The sequence below is a fragment of the Lepus europaeus genome, chromosome 3 (assembly GCF_033115175.1).
Source record: "Lepus europaeus isolate LE1 chromosome 3, mLepTim1.pri, whole genome shotgun sequence".
Taxonomy (NCBI): Eukaryota; Metazoa; Chordata; class Mammalia; order Lagomorpha; family Leporidae; genus Lepus; species Lepus europaeus.
Genome location: NC_084829.1, coordinates 77,552,005 through 77,571,754, shown reverse-complemented (window position 1 = coordinate 77,571,754; position 19,750 = coordinate 77,552,005). Strand labels below are relative to the sequence as shown.

Here is a 19,750-nt window from a genome sequence, read left to right as displayed (position 1 = left end):
TGCCTGTCAAAAAAAAAAAAATAAAAAATAAAAAGAAAAAAAATAATTAGATATAAAGGGAATCTGTCATTTTGAAATGAGATGAGTGATTTTGACTTTTGTTTCTTTTATGTTTTCTCAGTGTTTTTACCACTTCCATTCAACTGTGGTATTACATCTTTTCTCATCAGTCCATTGAAATTGCTGTCGTCATATTTGTTAATGACATTGTGTTATTATGTCTAAATGACATCTCTCAGGCCTAAACCAACTTGACTTCTTATTTATTCAGCCAAATAATAGTTATCAAATATCTTCTAAGTGTCAGGCACCACAATAGATTTCAGGACGAAATTGCTGAACAAAGCAAAGTCCTTATATTCATGGAATTTATAGTAGTATAGGAGTACTGAATACTTAACAGCTATAGAAATAATTGCATTACATATCTTGACTAATGATATAAAGGACAAATATAGTATACAATAAGAGTGTAAACAGTATTTGGAAAACAGCTTATTCAGAGATATCAGGGCAGTTTTCCTGAGAAAATTATTCACAAGTTGAATATTAAACCTGTGATTATTTATTCAATATTGCTACACGCAACTATGTAGCCAGCTTACCTTCCATTCAAACAATAAAAATATCAGCTAAGCACTATATACCCAGAGATGACACACAGTGACAATTCACATCATTATGATAACCCAAGAGTATAAAAGAGACTTCAGTACCTTTTGGAACCTTAAAGCTCAATAACTCTTGGCTAATATAGTTTTAATAATTAGCACATTTTAATGTTCAAAATTTCTGAAAAAAATATTTTCACACGTGGTTTACATGATATTTACTTCATTACTAGGCCAGTGCATTTCTTGATCAGGTTATAGAATGATATATAGCCATGTATCATTTAGTAATTGGGATATGTTCTGAAAAATGTACCATTAGGCTACTTTGTGTGAATGTTGCAAACTAAGATAGTTACAACATAACCAGATAATATAATCTTATGGGATCACCATCATATTTGTGGTCTGTCATTAACCAAAATATTATATGGCATGTGGCTTGCTAAATTATCATATCAGGTTTGTGTTTATTTCATAATTGTTAATATGTGTAAAATATATGAATTAGTACATATATGTATGTGATGTGTATATATATATATATCAACTATAATTCAGAATGTAAAAGTCTCAATTTCTATCCAGTAATATGACATAATAATGACAATGATGTTAAAAATAGCAATACTAAATACCTATTGAGGACCTACTTCATATTGAACAGTACATAAGGTATCTCATTTTTCATACTACTTTTTAATCTCCATTACAATACTATATAGTGGCTTTTGTTGATAATAAACCACTCAAAAAGAATGGAGCAGTGTAGAGAGTTAAAACAGCAAACATTAATTTATCTCTCAGTTCTGCACATTGACAGTTTATGCAAGGCTCTATTGGGCAGTTCTTGTCGGAGTCATGCTTGGTATATACAAACTGATGAACTGAGGCACAGGGCCAAATATAGTATAGCCTGGCCCTGGCTGGTTTACAATGGTCCTGACTAACGTGGCTAGAATAACCAACACATCTTCCCCCTTGGTGTCTCATTCTTTGGGATGTCAGTTTTGGGCCTAGTCACGTGGCAGGCATGAGGTTCTAAGAATGTGAGTAGAAATGTGAAAAGTCTATTAAGACTCAGGAGCCTAACTCATACACATCACAGTGGCACATTATAGGACCAACCCAAGTCACAAGGCCAGCCAAGACGCAGTGGGTGAATGAAAGGACTCTACCTACCTCTTGATGGACTATATGAGACTATACGGTCACATTGCAAGACAATAAACAAAACTGGAAGAACTTATAGCCATTTTCACAGTCTATCACAATGAGGAGGCAGGCCTTATTTCTCCCTACTTTAGAGATGACAAACTGGGTCTGTAATATAGCACAGTGTAATAACTATTATAAAAATTTAAAATAAACCATGAGTATGAGGAAGAATTAAATTAATACAAATTTAGAGAGATTATTTAGGCTTACATTTTCTACCTATATGGCCTGAATATGTCCCATTACTTTATACTGCCCTTTAAATATACAATCAGAAAACAAGTTAAAGCTGAGGAAAGACACAACAAATTTTAGTAAAATCAGATTCTTCCCAACAGAAACTCCTGCTGCTGGCTATGATAGAGCTATGTACGATGCCATGGTTGTAAGGCATTGGACAACAGATAGCATGGGACTATGAGCCCCAAGAGAAAGGAAATAAATGAACTAAACACCACGACCGCACCACCTTATTGCCTATAAATAGTTTTCAGTTTTTAGCACTAAGTGAGGGAATCCAAACAGAGAATAATAATCTTCCTACGTTTGAGATTAGAGTTCAAGAAGGCCAAGATGACTAAAATTTGCAGGGAAGAGTATGGGAGAGGAGAAGGCTGCACAGAGAGGAAAAGGTCCAAAGATTTACAGAAAAACACATTTGAGTCACTGCTTGAATATAGATTTGCAAATGCATAAGCAGACTCCTCTAGGGAAAGAATCATGAGAAATAGCAGGATGGACAAACTGCAGAGGTCAAATAAGAATGGAAATAGTTCGCACTCCTGCCAGCCAGAATAAACAGACATCATAAAACATAAGTAACTCAGTCGGGTTTCCTGAACAGTACTGCCTTACCAGTGAGGAAAAATTAGCTTGAGGCAAGAAGCTTCTCTGCACCTAACAAAGCCCTATGAAAACTGAAGAAAAAAGTCACAAAAGGACAGAACTGATGTCAATGCCTTAACAATAGGCTAGACAAAAAAACCAACACTTTTTGAAGAACTTTTAAAAAGTGTATACCAACAAAAAGCTCAACACTGTCTAATATTCCATAAGAATTACCAGCATGAAAAGACCAGAAAAATATTTACCCCATAACCTAGGGAAAAATCAATTTTTAAGAATAAGATCATGGATGGGCTCTGTCCTAGAGGAGATAAAAGCAGCAGACGAGACACTGATACAGCTATTATGAGTATTATGAATCTGTTGTATGTATTCAAGAAGTAGAAAATCATTAAAATTATGGAGACATTGGAAATATTAAAAAGATCCAAATACATATTATGGAATAAAAATTAAAATATTTTAGTTTTTAAAAATTAATTACTATTATTAGCAATAATTTATAATAACTGAAGAAAAGAACTATGAACCTAAAACATAGGAGGATTGTTAACTATTGAAAATGAGGGTAAAAAAAGAAAAAGAAAACTACATAGACTCATGCAAAAAGAACAAAGCATCAGTGTTTTGGTGTTCTGTGAAACTAGAACAAGTGATGTAAGATATATTCACTTGGGCCGGCGCCTAGGCTCAGTAGGCTAATCCTCCGCCTGCAGTGCTGGCACCCCGGGTTCTAGTCCCAGTCAGGGCACCAGATTCTGTCCTGGTTGCCCCTCTTCCAGTCCTGCTCTCTGCTGTGGCCTGGGAGGGCAGTGGAGGATGGCCCAAGTGCTTGGGTCCCTGCACCCGCATGGGAGACCAGGAGGAAGCATCTGGCTCCTGGCTTTGGATCAACGCAGCGCACCGGCCGCAGTGGCCATTGTGGGATGAACCAACGGAAAAGGAAAACCTTTCTCGCTGTCTCTCTCTCTCACTGTCCACTCTGCCTGTAAAAAAAAAAAAAAAAAGAAAGAAAGAAAGAAAGAAAAAGAAAAAAAAGATATATTCACTTGGAATCTCAGATGAAAAAGTAAGGACAAGGGAGAAAATATTTTTTTCAAATAGTAGCTAAGATTTCCTGCCTGTTAGTTGTACATTGAAGGAGTCTGTGGTTATTACCACTCTTTTTCTCCTTTAAGTTTGTGTCACATAACCATGACAAATTAGGAACACGGACAAGGAAAAATGTGTAAGCAAAAGCAGTTTTCTAAAGAGAGGGAAGAGAGAGAAGTCAACAGTGAAAGAAGGAGCTCCTGACGGCACTGAGATGGGGGCCTGAAGGGAGACTTGGAGGGCCGATTGTCCAGGAGTTTTTATAGTTTATAAAAGAGGACGTTCTCAGGATTGGTCCAGGAGAGGTACAGTTTTGATTCATTAACTGGGTGAAAGAGGTTCAATAGAGACAACAGAAAGTACATGAAACTTTCCCCCAAGATACATAAAATTCTTGGTACTGGTCAGTTACAACAACACAGATTATAAGAACTAGCACATGACATCAATATCCTTCATAGAAACCAATAGCTAAACTTTTCTCAAATCCCCCAAAACTTATCTCCAGATGCTGGGGTCCCCATCTACCTGTCCAAGAATCTATCCCTCTATCAATGCCCCCCTTGAAGAGGTAACCTTAACTGCCATTCTGGAGAAGGGGCAACAGTTGCTTTGAGCTGGGGAGGGGTGATGTAGGTGACAGCAGTAAGGGTTCCTCCTCCATAGGTCTGCCCAAGGGTACCCAGTAGAGGGCCTGTATCTGTGGTTCAATCTGCAAGACCGTCTGGGGTTTGATGGAGGAGACAAGCTGTACAAGAACGTAAGAGTGATGGTCACGGGCAGGTCCCCAAATAAAGGGGATGTTTATAAGCCCTCACTATGTTGCATATCCAACAGAATTAAAGCCAAATAAAGTTTAGCCATGGAACTGTACTGTTAGTGGAGGTAAGGAGGTAAATAATAAGAGAAAAAGAACTAGCAACCTGAGTAGCAAGGCCATTCTCAAAGTAACTGCAGCTTAACAATGGAATTGGAGGATGATGGGATTAAGGAATGAAGTCTTGAGAGGAGTGTGCATAACAGATTTACTTATCTTTTTTAAAGAGCAGTTGAGGCCTTTAGTGGCTTGGCAGGAGTATTCAGCTTCCATGGAGGTGTCAAGTCTATCCTCAGGAATTGAATCAGAAGTTGATTCAGAAGCATAGGCCTTCACTTGGGAATGGTGGATCCAGGAATCCAATCTGAACACTTTTACCACAGTGGGAATAGAAATAATCATGATATAGGATCCCTCCAAACACTACCTCTAAAAAGAGAGTGAGCTGGAAGGGCCTTAACACTGAGTCTTCTGTGGTATGCCTATGGCTTCCTGATCCTCTGTGCTGTGTCTCTGGGAGATCTTGAGTGCCCTGTTGGAATGTGGCAAGTGTTGTCTGACCATGTATGAGGCCTCAATGGACATTAGAAGTCTAATAGTAAGGAAAGAATGACTGTACAGCATTTGAAAAGGTCTCAAACCTATCTTTGAGGGGATATTTCTTTTTTTAAGATTGATTTATTTATTTGAAAGAGTTACAGAGAGATAGAGGGAAAGAGAGAGAGAGAGAGAGAGAGAGAGAGAGAGAGAGAGAGAAGAGAGGGAGAGAAAGAGATATCTTTCATCTACTGATTCAGTCCCCAAATGGTTGCAATGTCTGGAGCTGGGCTAGTTTGAAGCCAGGAGCCAGGAGCTTCTTTGAGGTCTCTCACATGGATGGCAGGGGCCAAGTGCTTGGGTGGGACATCCTCTGCTGTTTTCCCAGGCACATTATCAGGGAGCTGGCTTGGACATGGAGTATCTGTGACTAGAAACAGCACCCATATTGGATGTCACCATCACAGACATTGGCTTTATTTGTTCAACTGTAATGTTGGACCCTAGTGGGTATTTCTCATAGGCACTAGGTTATAGGCAAGAGAGATCCAGGGAAGGTGATACCTTTTTGAGGAGTCCCTTGAGAATGTCATTAGTCCTTTCTACCTTCCTTGATGATTGTAGCATTCAGGCTCATTGGAGATGATATGTCTACCTAGTGCTTTAGAGATGCCTTGAGTGACAGCTGCCTCAAAGGAGAGGCCGTTATCACTTTATAGTACCCCAGGAAGTCCACATCAGGAGACTATTCCAGAGATCAGCATCTCCACTACTTCAGTAGCCTTCTCTGTTCTACAGGGGAAGACTCCTGTCCAATCAGTGAAGGAGTCTACCCATACCAAGAGATACTGGATATTCCTTGTTTCTGGCATGAGTAATATCTAGTTGCCAGTACTCCCCTAGATAGATTCATTGCCTTTGTACTCCAGGGAAAGGAAGACTTTGGCTAAGGGTTGTTCTTAAGACAAAGCTCACAGACCTCCACAACCTGTTTTATAGTCCCGAGGAGGCCCTTTCCTGTAAATAGTTTCTGCAAAGTCTTATCCCTCTTGGGTGGAAATCTTCATAGAGAGTATCAAGTGGCTTCCAGTGTCAGAAGGAAGGGATGTGGATACGTATTTCTTCAGACTGAAGCCATCCACTGGGCTAGAAATGATTAGCTTCTAGAAATTGCCCTTTGGATCTCTTTATAGGAATATTGTGGCCTGATCTTTTGTAGAGAGTTTTCCCACGTCAAAGGGGACCTCTAAAGACTCATGGAAGGAAGTCTCCTTTGCTACTGATCTGGCCATCAAATCCACCAGTCAGTTTTCCTCAGCTATTTCATTGGTCCCCTTCTGGTATCTGTTACAGTGTGTAACTACCGCTTCCTGGAGGAGGAACACCAAAGATAACAATCAATCTATTTCCTGATAGTACATGATACGGGACCCATTTGTGGTGGGGAAGTGCCAAATGGCCATGTGAACATGGAGAACTAGATAGGCATACTTAGAATCAGTATAAATATTTGCCATTTTATTCTTTCTCAGCTCAAGGGCTGTTGTCTGAGCTGCCAAAAATACAAATTGAGCACTCGTGCAAGGAGGAAGATAGAGAACTGAGGTTTGGCAAAGTAAGTGATTTATATGACTCAATAAAACTAACAAATGAAAGAAACAGCTAGGATTTAAAACTAGGTTTGTGCCTTTGAATCTATAATACCACCTTCTTTGTTAAATATATTCATTTATAATGTGTGCATGGAAACTAAACATACATTTTTCATTTAGTAGATTTACCACCAACTTTCAACACAATTGGCTCTTGCTTTCTTATAGTTATTTCCTTACTTGACTTCAATTGAGCTACATTTCCTTGGCTTCTGCCCTATTCATTTGGCTTTCCCTCTCTATATCCAGGTTCTTTTTCTTGACTTGTTACTGAATATTGGAATACTACAGTGACTATTCCATGGTTTTTAAAGTCCCTGTAACTTTCTCTATTATGGCTTTCACCCCTTATTGGGTCTTTGGCTTTAAGGAGTATTTTTTTAATTGGAAAAAGAGGAGGCATCTTTAAGATGAATTCATACAGTTTGGGCAATTATTTATTGCTCAGCCGATCTTTCCCTGTGTCTTCCAAACCTCTGTACTACTATCTGTCTCAATTAGTAGAAGGCATAAGTGTCACACTGGATCCGTGCGGATGGAGGTTCCCATGCAGGCTAAGAGATCTCTCCCTAGAAGGGGCATTGAGCTCTCTGATATAATCAGGAAGACGTGTATAAAACAAATTGTCCCGGTTACAGTGTAGGGGCTGGGTAAAATTTCTTACTAAAAGCTTTCCTGAGATGCCTCTAACAGTCATACTGAGGAAAGAAGGGAGACAAGATTTGAGAAAAGGACAAAAAAAAGGTAGCTCCAATATCTAGAAAGAAGTCAAATTCCTTCCCTTTTATGGTTAGGACCATCCAGGGTTCCTGTATGCTGATGGTCTGGGTGTAGGAGCCTATAGAAGCCCTGGGTCACTACTGTCCTATTGGGTCATCCAAAGAAGGGGGCCTAACCACAGAGGCTTTTGTGTCCAAGAGCAGTCAACACTCCAATTAACCCCATTTTGAATAGGACATGACTGTGGAGAGTTTTCTCTGACAATGGGAAGGTATACAGTCCTCCTTGAAGTACCCCACCTGATGATAGCCATAGCACTTTGGAGACTCTGAGGGATCCTCAGGTTGGTATGGCTGTGAAGCTGCTGCCAGAGCTGTGACCTTTTTCTTATCCCTTCTCTCTCATTGTTGGGTCTCCTCTCCTGGTCTTGACTGTAAAAGACTGAAGTGGTGATCTTCGGGAGGTTTTTTTTAAGGTACTGTCAAGTCTAAGGTCAATTTTTAATCTTTCTCCTATTGTCTGAAGCGGAGTAAAGAAATTATCCTTCCAGATTGCCTTTCCTTCCATTGAATTAAGAGCGAGGGAAGTATGGCTGATTAATGCTTCCCTCAACCTCTCTAGGAAGGCAGAGGGGTTGTCCTCTGGACTCTGATCCACCATGGGGAGTTTGGAGTAGTTTAGGAGCTTGGTTCTGATGCTCTTCAATCTGTCCAGGACACAAGCAATGAAATGCTTTCATTTCCATTTATCTACAGGGGCATCTTGTGTCCATTTAGGATGAGGCTCTTCCTGAGAACAACTTGTTTTCCTGTAGGTTATATCCCTTCCTGACATCTTGATCAGGTGAGTATGTAAATGTCAGTAAAGTTCATCCCTGAAAATTTCTGCAGTTTGCAGAGCAGATTGTTTCTCAGTCCCTATTAGGATCTGACTTAGGAGTAACATTACATCTTTCCAGGTGAGATCACAGAACTAAAACAAACTCCTGAAGTCTTCAATATATCTGTCAGGACAATCTGAAAATCTTCCCAAGCTCCCATTTATCTGTCTGAGATCCCGTACCTGGACACACATAGGGCCGCCAAGCCCTCCAGGAACATCCTGGAGGGGTAAAATAGAAGACACAGTTGGCTGTCCTGTTTGCTAACAAGTAGTTCAGAAGGGGTTGCATGTGGGAACAGGAGTGGTAGACAGAGCAGTTAGTGTAGACTATGTGGCAGGCTCTATGGCAGGTGGGAGGAGAGTGCAATCTGGGGTCTTGAGGGTAACTTCACCTTCAGGCACTTTGTATCTACCTTGCAGAGTTGATAAAGGTCTGGTTAATATTGTAGATCAAAAAATGTTTGGACATAAGGGAACTCAGACCATTTCCCTGCTCTGTGACAGAAGATATGTAGTTGAAGGATGGTGTTATAGTTAAATTTTCCCTCTGGGATCTAAGGCCCCCTGTCCCCCAGCTTATATCCTTGTCATGTTATTGGACAGAAAAAGACCAGGCTTTACTTCAAAGTTTGGGTATCCTAAGATCCCAGTGCCCAATGATGCATTCCAAAGGGTGCATGCCAAAGGTAGCTTAATACTCATCTGAAATAAAAGGATAAGAAACAAAGCCATCCCAAAGTTTCTGCCTCTATCAACTTAGAGTGTCCCTCAATGTACTTGGCTGTGGAAACATAGCGTCCTGGAGGCAAGGCAGGGAGATGTTGGAAACAGGAGTAGATGTTCTTACCTGTGCCTTCACTCATTCCCATGAGTCCCTGGGATCATGAGTGTGTTTGACCTATCACTCATTATCAAGGAGGGTTAAGCTACAATGAGCTGTCACCTTTAACTGTGCCTAATTATTACACTCCCTTCTGTCTCCCTCTTTCCTCTAACTTTGCTGAAGACATCCTAACATTCAAAGAGGAGATAATACTAATCCTCTCAAACTCTCTCCAAAAATTAAAGAAGGTAAATACTTCCAATTCATTTTATGAGACCAGCATTACTGTGATACCAAAATTAGATAGACTCTATCAGAAAAGAATACTATAGGCTAACATAACATATGATGAACATAGATGTAAAAATTCTGAATAAAATATTAACAAACTAAATGCAACAGCACACTAAAATGATAACTCAATATAATCAAGTAGGATATATCCTTGGGATTCAAGGATACCTACACATTGCAAATCAATATATGATATACAATGTAAACATATGAAGGTTAAAGATCATGTAATCATCTCAGTAAGATTCAGAAAAGTATTTGACAAAAATTCAGTATTCTTTCACAATAGATGATCCCAACACAATAAGGTTTGTATATGACAAGCCCACAACTAGCATCGTACTCAACAAAAAGCCTTTTCTCTAAGATCAAGAATAAGATAATGATACCCATTCTTGTCACTTTTATTCAACGTGGTACTGCAAATTCGAAAGAAAAAAAGACAGACAGGAATGAAGAAAAGAAGGAAACTGAAAAAGAGGAAAGAAGAAAGCAGAGAAGGAGATAGGATAAGAAGAAATTAAGTTGCCTCCATTTGCTGATTATATAAATATGGTATATATTATATCATATATAGAAAACCCTAATATTCCAACAAAAAACTGTTAGAACTAAAAATGAGTTCAGTATAATTTTGAGGTACAAAATCAACATGCAAGAAGCAGTAGAGTTTTAACATTAACAAAGAATTATCTGCAAAAGAAATTAAGAAAATACTGCCATTTTAATAGTACCAAAAAGCACCACTTACAAATAAATTTAACCAAGGATGTGAAAGATTTGTATATTGGGAATTATGAAACACTGTTGAAAGAAATAGAAGAAAACACAAATAAATGGAGAGAGATCCTGAATTCATGGAATGGAAGAATAAATAATCTTGTTAAAATGACTGTACTACCCAAAGGAATTTGTAGATCCAGTGCAATTCTTACAAAAATTGCGATGGCAGTTTTATAGAGATATAAAAAAAAATGCTAAAATCGACATGGAAACCCAAAAGACCCCAAATAGTCAAAGGAATTTTGAACAAAATAAATGAACAAACAAAACACAAAGCTAGAGACATCACTAAAACTGACCCCAAAATCTATTACAAAGATATCATAATCAAAGCATCATGGTACTGTCTTAGAAACAGATATATTAATCAGTGCAATGGAATAGAAATCCCAGAAACAAGCCCATACAGCTATTGTTATTTCAACAGCAGTACTAAAGTCACACAACGAGTGAAAAATCATCTCTTCAATAAGTGGTGTTGGGAAAACTCAGATCCACATGTAGAATAATTACACTGGGTTATTTTCTTACACCATACAAAAATCAACTCAAAATGGATTAAAGACTCTATGGCTTATCCTTTACTTCCTGCATGCACAGAGCTTGGCCATTATCCAGAGAAGAGAGGTCTGGGTTTCCTCTGATCTTTTCTGAGTATGTGTCTTGTCCAGGTTTTACACATGCCTTGCATAGTCTCAGAAACATGCAGCTTATTATTCAAAACATGTCTTCTCTAGCCTTTAGTTAGTCTATTGCTTCCCCAAATGTTATCCCTTACTTCAGAAAGTAATGATGACTACATCTGCTCCTTTTTTGTGTTTTTGACAAACAAAGATGGCTGCCTAAACACTGGATAGTTCTGAGATGAATGAGTCCTTTTGAGCAGGTCTTACACGGGACCACCAGACATGTCTAACAAATTGCCACAATTCGGCTTTCAATGTGGTAAGCCTGGGCTTCAGCAGAAGTCAGCTTGTGAAGAGCCCTGGCAGCTCTGCCAAGAGTTGGATCACTGGAAATGGACCTGCCCTGGAGTCGAAGGATGCCCAGGTCAGAGCCACGGATCTTATTGGCTCTAAGCTGAAAAGCCCTTCACTCAGCCCAACTTCCAAAGTGACCACTGCAGCTGAGGGGATGGTCAAGTAGGGTCAGCAACATTGCAGGCAGAACTGTAAATTTCTTGTTAGAGATGCCACCTGCCTTTACCTGGCAGGCTCTCCTCCCAGCCCAGCCAAGTAATGAAAGTCAACAGAGTGCCTTCCCCTAGGAGGTTCACACCTCCCTTAGGATATACCCCATGTGAAGAGATAGATAGGTCTGGGCCTCTGAATTTACAAGGCCTAAAGCCCACCAGATTATTAGCAAGCCCCTTCTATCAGGTTCTATTTGCCTCTCAATCAGAAAACTTAATTGTAGCTTAGACAGCACCTTTCTTAGCTCCTCTAATAATGACTCTGTCCTTTGTTCTAGGCCCTGTCTAGTGCACTTGGGCCTCATTCCTTTGTAATCATAACCTCTACTCTACCACCAATGTCTCTACTCCCAACCTGTGTGTACTGATGGTCCTCTTCCCCACTTAATGCTGTATAATTGTTCAAACCTGGTAAATGCCACTCTTAGGATCATTGGTTACTATCCTCACTCTGTCTTTTATGACCTTGTCTAAATATGATCAGAGTCGGCAAACTTGGAAGGCTTCCATAGCCTTGGCAACTCATGACGACAGCCTAGGATGGTTACTGGCGCCATAAACTAGAGTGTCAATTTGTTGGGTCAACAACAGGAGCCACTGTGCACTTGCTCCTGATGTGGGATCTCTGTCCTTAATGTGCTGTACATTGTGATTTAATGCTATAACTAGTACTCAAACAGTATGTTTCACTTTGTGTTTCTATGTGGGTGCAAACTGTTGAAATCTTTATACTAAATTGATCTTCTGTATATAAAGAGAATTGAAAATGAATCTTGATGCAAATGGAAGGGGAGAGGGAGCGGGAGAGGGGAGGGTTGCGGGTGGGAGGGAAGTTATGGGAGGGGGAAGCCATTGTAATCCATAAGCTGTACACTGGAAATTTATATTCATTAAATAAAAGTTTAAAAAAATAAAAAATAAAATAAAAAAAATTGTCACAATTCTTTAGGATAAGGTGTGTCTTTCTCCCTCTGTTACTGACTACCTGTACTGAAATCGCAGGCTGTTTTATTCAGGGCCGTTGCTGAGCTGATGAGTGGGGAATGGCACTAGGATAAATCAAAATGCCACAAAACTTTCAGCTGGGTTGCCTTGATTCAACATTTCCTGATTTTTAGTTACTTTCCAGAATTGAGAAAAAGTTGATTCAGTTTTTGACTGCTTAATCACTGCTTGGGGGTTCTTACATTGATAGTTTCACTACTGTCAACTCTAACCACATCATTTTAAATTAGTCTCATTGACTAAGCGTTACATCCCAGAAATGAATCAACTGGGTTCTCGTATGCCAGCTGCGTAAAGCTTTCCTCTTACTTTCTTGGTGCGTACTCCATTTCCTGGACTTGACATTCTACTCCATTCCTGATTTAAATTGCTGTGCCTCAGCAGAATTAAAAAGATGTCCAGGAACCTGACTGACATATTTGTTAAACTTGGATATATCACTGCTTTCCTACAACTTCTTCCACTTCATCCTTCCCCCTCAAAGTGAATCCAACCCTACCAAAGTAACAAACCATTAAAACACTGAGAAACTAAAAGCTAGCTCTACATTTCAGGCATGGAAAGCCAAGACTCTGTGACAAAAAATATATCCGACATGGAGGATCTCTATGAGACCTCGGTGGAAAGAAAATGTCATCAAAGAGGGATATACTCTTCTCTGAAGGGAGAGAACATCCACTTTGCTCATGGCCATGTCCAAATACCGATGTAATCTATGGTCACAAAAGGCTTCCATAGCCTTGGCAGCCCATGACAAGAGACTTGGATGATCACTGAAGTCATAAATGAGAGTGTTAATTGTTCAAGGAACAACAGAAGTCACTGTGCACTTGCTCCCCATGTAGGACCTCTGTCCCTAATGAATTGTAATATGAGAATCATATTATAGGTTCTCCCTAAACTGTACTGTATATGTTGTGTGTCCGTGTGGGTGCAAATTGTTGAAGTCTATGCATAGCATGGAATTGGTCCTCTGTATATAAAGTCATACTAAAAATGAACCATAATGAAGAAGGAGATGGGAGAGGAAGAGGAAGGTGGGATGGGAGCTGGGGTGGGTAACACGGAGGAAAGAACCACTGTATTCCTAAAGTTGAATATATGAAAAAAATCATTCATTAAATAAAAGCTAAAAAATAAAAAAGCTAGCTCTATTGCTATGTTGAGGAGTCCTAAGATAGAAATGGGAGAAAAAAAGCAGTGGCTTGGTTGGTAGTGACTTACTTTCCGCTATGGTTGTTATGAAGGTGCTTTAATTGGCCTGCTTTCCTGAAATATTTCCTTACTGTTTCCCTGATCCTTTAACTCATTCCCCACATCTCAGTCACAGCAATCTTTCAAGTCTTATCTCATCACTTAAGAGGATTCCCAGTGTCTTCAGAAAAGTGTGCAAATATGCAAGAGCCTTTCAAGATGTGCTGCCTGATTCATATCCAGCCTAATTTCAAAATGACATTTGAGTCATTTATGATCAGTTTTAGTTTCACCAATAGAACCTATTTTGAGTGTTTGTGTGATATTCATCTTTGCAACTGAAGACTAAGGGCTGTGCAAGGCACATTTTGGAGCTCCATGACTGTTGAATAAATGTATAAGTACAACAACTACAACTAAGAAGAATTTGAAAAATGTAAAAATAAGGGCAGGCATTTGGCCTGGCAATTCAGACACTGGTTGGGACACCCACATCCCACATATGAGTGCCTGGGTTCAAGTCCTGGCTCCACTTCCAACTCCAGTTTTCTGCTAGTGCACTCCCTGGGAAGCAGCAAGTGTTGGATCAAGTCTTTGGGTCCCTGCAGCGCACAGAGAGACCTTGACAGTGTGCCTAGCTCCTGAGTTCAGCCTGACAGCCCCAGCTGTTGCAGGCATTCATGTAGCAAACCAGAGGATGAGAGTGTGCTCTCCCTCTTTCTACCTCTCAAATAAATAAAAATCAATGAACAAGTTTGTAAAATTAAAATAATGGTTGGAAAAATTCCAATTTTTATACAAATTTCCAAGTGGTTAAATGAATCCAAAGCAAAAGAAACTATAGAAAACTATATAGGGTCAGTATTTGGCGCATTGATTAAGAATGCCTGCATCTCATAGCAGAATGCCTAAGTCAAGTCCTGGCTCCACATCTGTTCCAGCTTCTGGGCTAACACATACCCTGGGAAGCAGCAGGTAATGGTTCCAGTAGGTAGATCCCTGCTGCCCATGTGGAAGACCCAGATGTAGATTCTGACTCCTGGCTTCACTCCAGCCTGAACCAGTTCTGACTGTTGCAAGCATTTGGAGAAAGAACCAGCAGATGCAAGATTTGTGTTTGTCTCTTACTCTCTGTCTGCCTGTCAAATAAAGAAATTTTTAAAAATTAAAAACTAAACTGTATAACCACGAATGACACACAAATTATTGAAGAGCAGTGGTAAAAATATCTTAAAATTAGCCAAAAGAGGGGGAAAGACAATATGTACTAAGTAACAATCATGAATGGCAACAGACTTTTTGTAAAGAAGTTAGCAAAACAGAAAATAATGCAGGATATCATTGAAAAATTAGACAGAAACTGCTGTGACTGTTGGTGTTAGGAGCCCCAGGGTCATCAGCACTCCACTGCGGGGCCTGAGGAAGGCTCCATTTGCATTCTTCTGCTCCAGGTCTGCACCTGCTAGTACTCAGACCTTAGCATAACGTGTAATCACCGTGGGGGACCCAGGTAAGATAACCCTCTAGGTCCTGCAGCCCTGAGACTACAACGGTTGGAGCTACATTCCAGTCTCCTGAGTTTACTCCAATGGTTCTGAGTAAGAACCTCACTGCATCCTGCAGCTCTGGGTCTGTGACTGATAAGTCCTATGACATCTGGGCTCTCCCCTAGAGCCTGGGGAGGACCCTTTCTGCCTCCCATTGATCCAGGCTTACACAGGAGACCACGCGATCCCCAGTATAACATGTGATCCAACCGTGGGGTGTGGGTAAGGTAACCGTTAGAGCTACATTCCACAGTCACTTGAGTTCTCCTGTGGGAGGTGAGGAGGACCCTATCTGCATTCTACTGCTCCAGACCCATGCCTGCCAGTGCATATCCCACAACATAAGAAACAAATTCTTACAGCTCTGGGACTGTGACTCTCAGCTATATAAGTTCCAGTAGCACCTGTGGTTGCCCTGTGGGCTCTAGGGAAGGTTCTGTCTCCATTCTACTGCTGCAGGCCCACAGTTGCCATCACTATCTCTAGCTTAACCCATGCTTTTCCTTACTATAGAACCTAGAATTCTATAGGAAGCAACAGTATTTTGCAAAAATGATGATAAAATAGAGATTTCTTTCAAACCAAAAGAAAAGAAACAAAGAAAAACAGAGAATTCATTGTTATCAGACATTCAAAAAAGAAATGCTCAGGCAAAAGTAAAATGATAACAGGTGGAAACTAAAATCTACAGACATGAATAAAATGCTGCAAATAGCAAGTGTAGATAAATGTAAATACATTTTTACTTTTTTCTCATTTGTAAAGCTCTTTAAATATAGTTATTTAAAGAAAAAGTAATAACAATATATTTGGAGATTACAATGAGTAGAGGTAACATATAAGACTGCCATAGCAAAATGTTGGGAAGGGGAAAATGAAAGTATACTGTGGTGATAGTTTTATATGTGAAATGGCATAATAGTATTATTAGGAATTAGACTGCAATAAGTTAAACATGCAAACTATAATCAAAAATATAAATAAGACAAAGAGGTGGAGCTAACAAACTAATAATAAAGACAAATGACATTAAAAGTATTTAATTTAAATGAAAATAGAAAATAGGAACAAGATATAAAAGAACAGGCAGGACAAATCAAAAATAAATTATCAAGACATTATACTTAATCTACATGTAAGTGACTAAATATTTCATTTAAAAATCAGAGATTGTCAGACTGCTGTAAAAAGAACAACCCACGTGTGTTCTCTACCAGAAAACCACTTTAAATATAAAAATAAACATAAAAAGTTAACAGTAAAGGAGCAGAATAAAATGTATCAGTAAATTTAGACATTAAAAACTTGGAACAGCTACATTAATTTCAGAGGAACTGGGTTTTAAAACTAGAAATATTGAGAAGAATAAAAAGGGGCACTTCATAAAGGAATGAGTAATCTTCAAAACATAATTCTAAGTTTCTGCTTGCTTAATAAATATAAAATTTATTTGAACTTTCAGATACATGGAGCAAATATTGGTAAAACTGAAGAGAGAAATAGAAAAATCAAAAATCATAGTTGAAAGATTTCAACAGTCTTTTCTCAGTAATTGATCAATAGAACAATTCTACAGAAAGTAAGTGGTATATAGAAGATATGAACATAATAAATCAACCTGATCTAAATGATCATCCTAGTATTCTCTTCCACACAACAGAATACACAATTTTTTTAGGAATACACAAAACATTTACAAAACAGATTATATCCAAGCCATTTATAAAAAAGCCTCAATAGGGACCAGCACTATGGTACAGCGGGTTAAGCCACTGCCAGCAGCACTGGCATCCCATATGGGTGCCGGCTCAAGACCCAGCTGTTCCACTTCTGATCCAGTTTACTGCTGATGGCCTGGGAAAGCAGCAGAATATGTTTCAAGTACTTGGGCCTCTGCTCCCACATGGGAGACCTAGAAGGAGCTCCTAGCTTGTGGCTTTGGCATGGCCAAGCCCCAGCCAATGCAGTCATTTAGGGAGTGACCCAGAGGATGGACGATCTCTCTCTCTCTCTCTCTCTCTCTCTCTCTCTCTCTCTCTCTCCCTTTCTCTGTAACTCTTTCAAATAAACTAAACAATTCTTTTAAAAAAGCCCCAATAAATTTTAAGACTGAATTTATATAAAGCATGTTTACTGATCACACGATTATTAAAGTGGAAACTTAGAAAGATGTTTGGAAAAAATCCTCAAATCTTTGGAGATTTAAAAAGCATACTTCTAAATAACCCACTGTCAAAGAAGGCATCGCATCAGCAGAAAAATTTTAAAACATTTTAACCTTAGTAAAAATTAAAATATATAACATTTGAGGAAGCAGTTAAAGCAATACTTAGAGGAAAATTTATAGCATCATATGATTATATGAGAAATGAATTTCTCAGATCAGTTAGCTAAGTTTTCACCTTAAAAGTTTGAAAGGGAACAGCCAACTGAACCTAATTTAAGCAGAAGGAAGCAGTAATATGGGTACATGCACACAGATATGGAAAAGCAGAAAAAAATAAATGAAGTTCAGTGTTAGTTCTTGTGCCTAGCCAAAGAAGACAAAATAAATACAACAGCCTTTAAGGTGCTGTATCAGATCAGGCAAGCATTGCCATTAATTATATAAAAAAAAATCCTCAGCCTCAGGTGGACAAATTCTTGCTATTTTCCTTCATTACTACAAAACACTTTTCCTCCTAATCAACAGAATACCTGGCACTAACCAAAGTAACTAGCTCTACTTAATCAGACTGCAAAGTGAATAATTACGAACTAGAAGCTGTATTTAAAATAAGACTCTGCTAAGTATGACTCGGGAGCACAATATGAATCTGTCCCAGATTTAGGTCAGCAACAAGCCTTTCCTAGTAAGATCTGAAATGAGATCAAAATGTCATTTGTATTTTCCTATCTTAGACAAAAAATTGAAGAAAGCCTTTACTTCAAATTCTAAGATTGAAAAAAAAAGTCTTGCATTGAAAGCAACTTGCATATATGTTACATTTGCCTCATTTAAATTTTCAAAACAAAAAAGAAGCTTCACCACACAAGACTATTCCTTTTTTCCACTTATAACATACAGATGCTGTGGACATTCAGAAGAGAAAATAGGGCTGGTGTTGTGGCACAGTGGGTTAAGAAGAGAAAAAGATATCAGAATGAGAACCCGTTGTGGTTGTACGAACCTTGTGGAAGATCAATCTAAAGTCATCTGCTTTCTTAGCCATCAGGGCCATCAGCTGCCCTGATGACTGAGTGCCCAAAGCTGGAGATGCCTCCTTGAGAACAAAATAAACTATTCCCACACACGCTATTTTAAGTCACTCCATTTAATGCTGCCTGTGAAATGCCTTTTATTTTCTGATACTCCAGATGTCATCCTTTCTCTGACCACACAGTGGTTTACTCTGAAAAATGCTGTAAACAGCAAATTCTCCAACTCTATCTTTCCCCAGTTGACATGACCAAGCTCTTACGATTTCTTGGTGACATGTGGCAGTTGCATCTGTAACAAGTCAGAGGAAACTTCGGCAGCTCAGTGGTTGCACAATTTATACTTACCCATTGGATGAGTAATTTGGTCTTGAATACCAATGTGGCCTAAAGAATGTTAGCTGTCTCTTTTTCCAAGGCTGTGGCATACATAGAATCCAGTTAAGTCCGGTACACAGGGCTTAGTCATTATCCCTTGTATATTTGGAGAATGTTTCGTGTGTGGCAAATTAGTGTAAATGCAACTTTGTTTGGTTTCTTCCAAGCTGTAACTCATTAAATTCTCTGTCACTGAGTTATTCCACTTCTCCAGTCTGGGAAAATCTTTTCCAGACAGTCATCCATAATTTTTGCCATTCCTCTTCTTTAGATTAAGACAATTTAATGAGTCATAAAATATCATAGAAAGATATGTCCGTGCTTATTTGGCAGCTTCAAAGCCAGGAAGACTGTAGAAAACTTTCCTTGAATTCCCTTGCATCCTCCACTCCTGGCCCCATAACTTCCATACTATGGTCCACAGTCTTCCAGCAATCCAGTCAAGACATCATTAACTCGTGTGATGGAAAGCCTTCTCGTCAACTAAAGAAATGTCCCCAAATATGCCCTTTTCTAAGAATCCTAATTTTTTCCCAGTAACCAAGATCTTTATTGGGGTTATTAGAATAATGTTAGTCACACTACTTCCAACCAAAACTTCCTCTCTGTCTCAAGAAGAACCTTGTAGAAGATCATGCCAGGAAGAGGACTGGTAGAAGTCATGATGCAGTACCCAGAATAAACCTTTCATTCTAGCAAGCAGGAAAAAAAGACACTGAATACATGAAAACAGCATCTCAGCAAATACAACCAAGACTTATGACGAGTAGTTCTGTCTCTGCTACCCATCTACCTGATGAACTTAAATAAATCTCCATATTTCAGGGCCTTACACCCTAAATTCCTTCTGCCATTCAAAGTCTAATACTAATAACATAAAATTCAAGTAGTAGAGTAACAATAAAGTTAATTAATTACTTTATTATTTCAATTGTGGCATACACAGCATAACATAAAACTT

At 39.0% G+C, this 19,750-nt stretch overlaps 1 long non-coding RNA gene across 1 annotated transcript in view; it reads right to left on the bottom strand.

The window, feature by feature from the left end:
* The window catches only part of LOC133756972 (uncharacterized), a 33,255-nt gene extending 14,749 nt beyond the window's left edge, over positions 1-18,506 (bottom strand). Inside the window, exon 1 of the long non-coding RNA XR_009865553.1 lies at positions 18,384-18,506. This is a non-coding gene — a long non-coding RNA (uncharacterized LOC133756972). The remainder of the gene's footprint in view (positions 1-18,383) is intronic.
* Between the last annotated feature and the right edge of the window lie 1,244 nt (positions 18,507-19,750).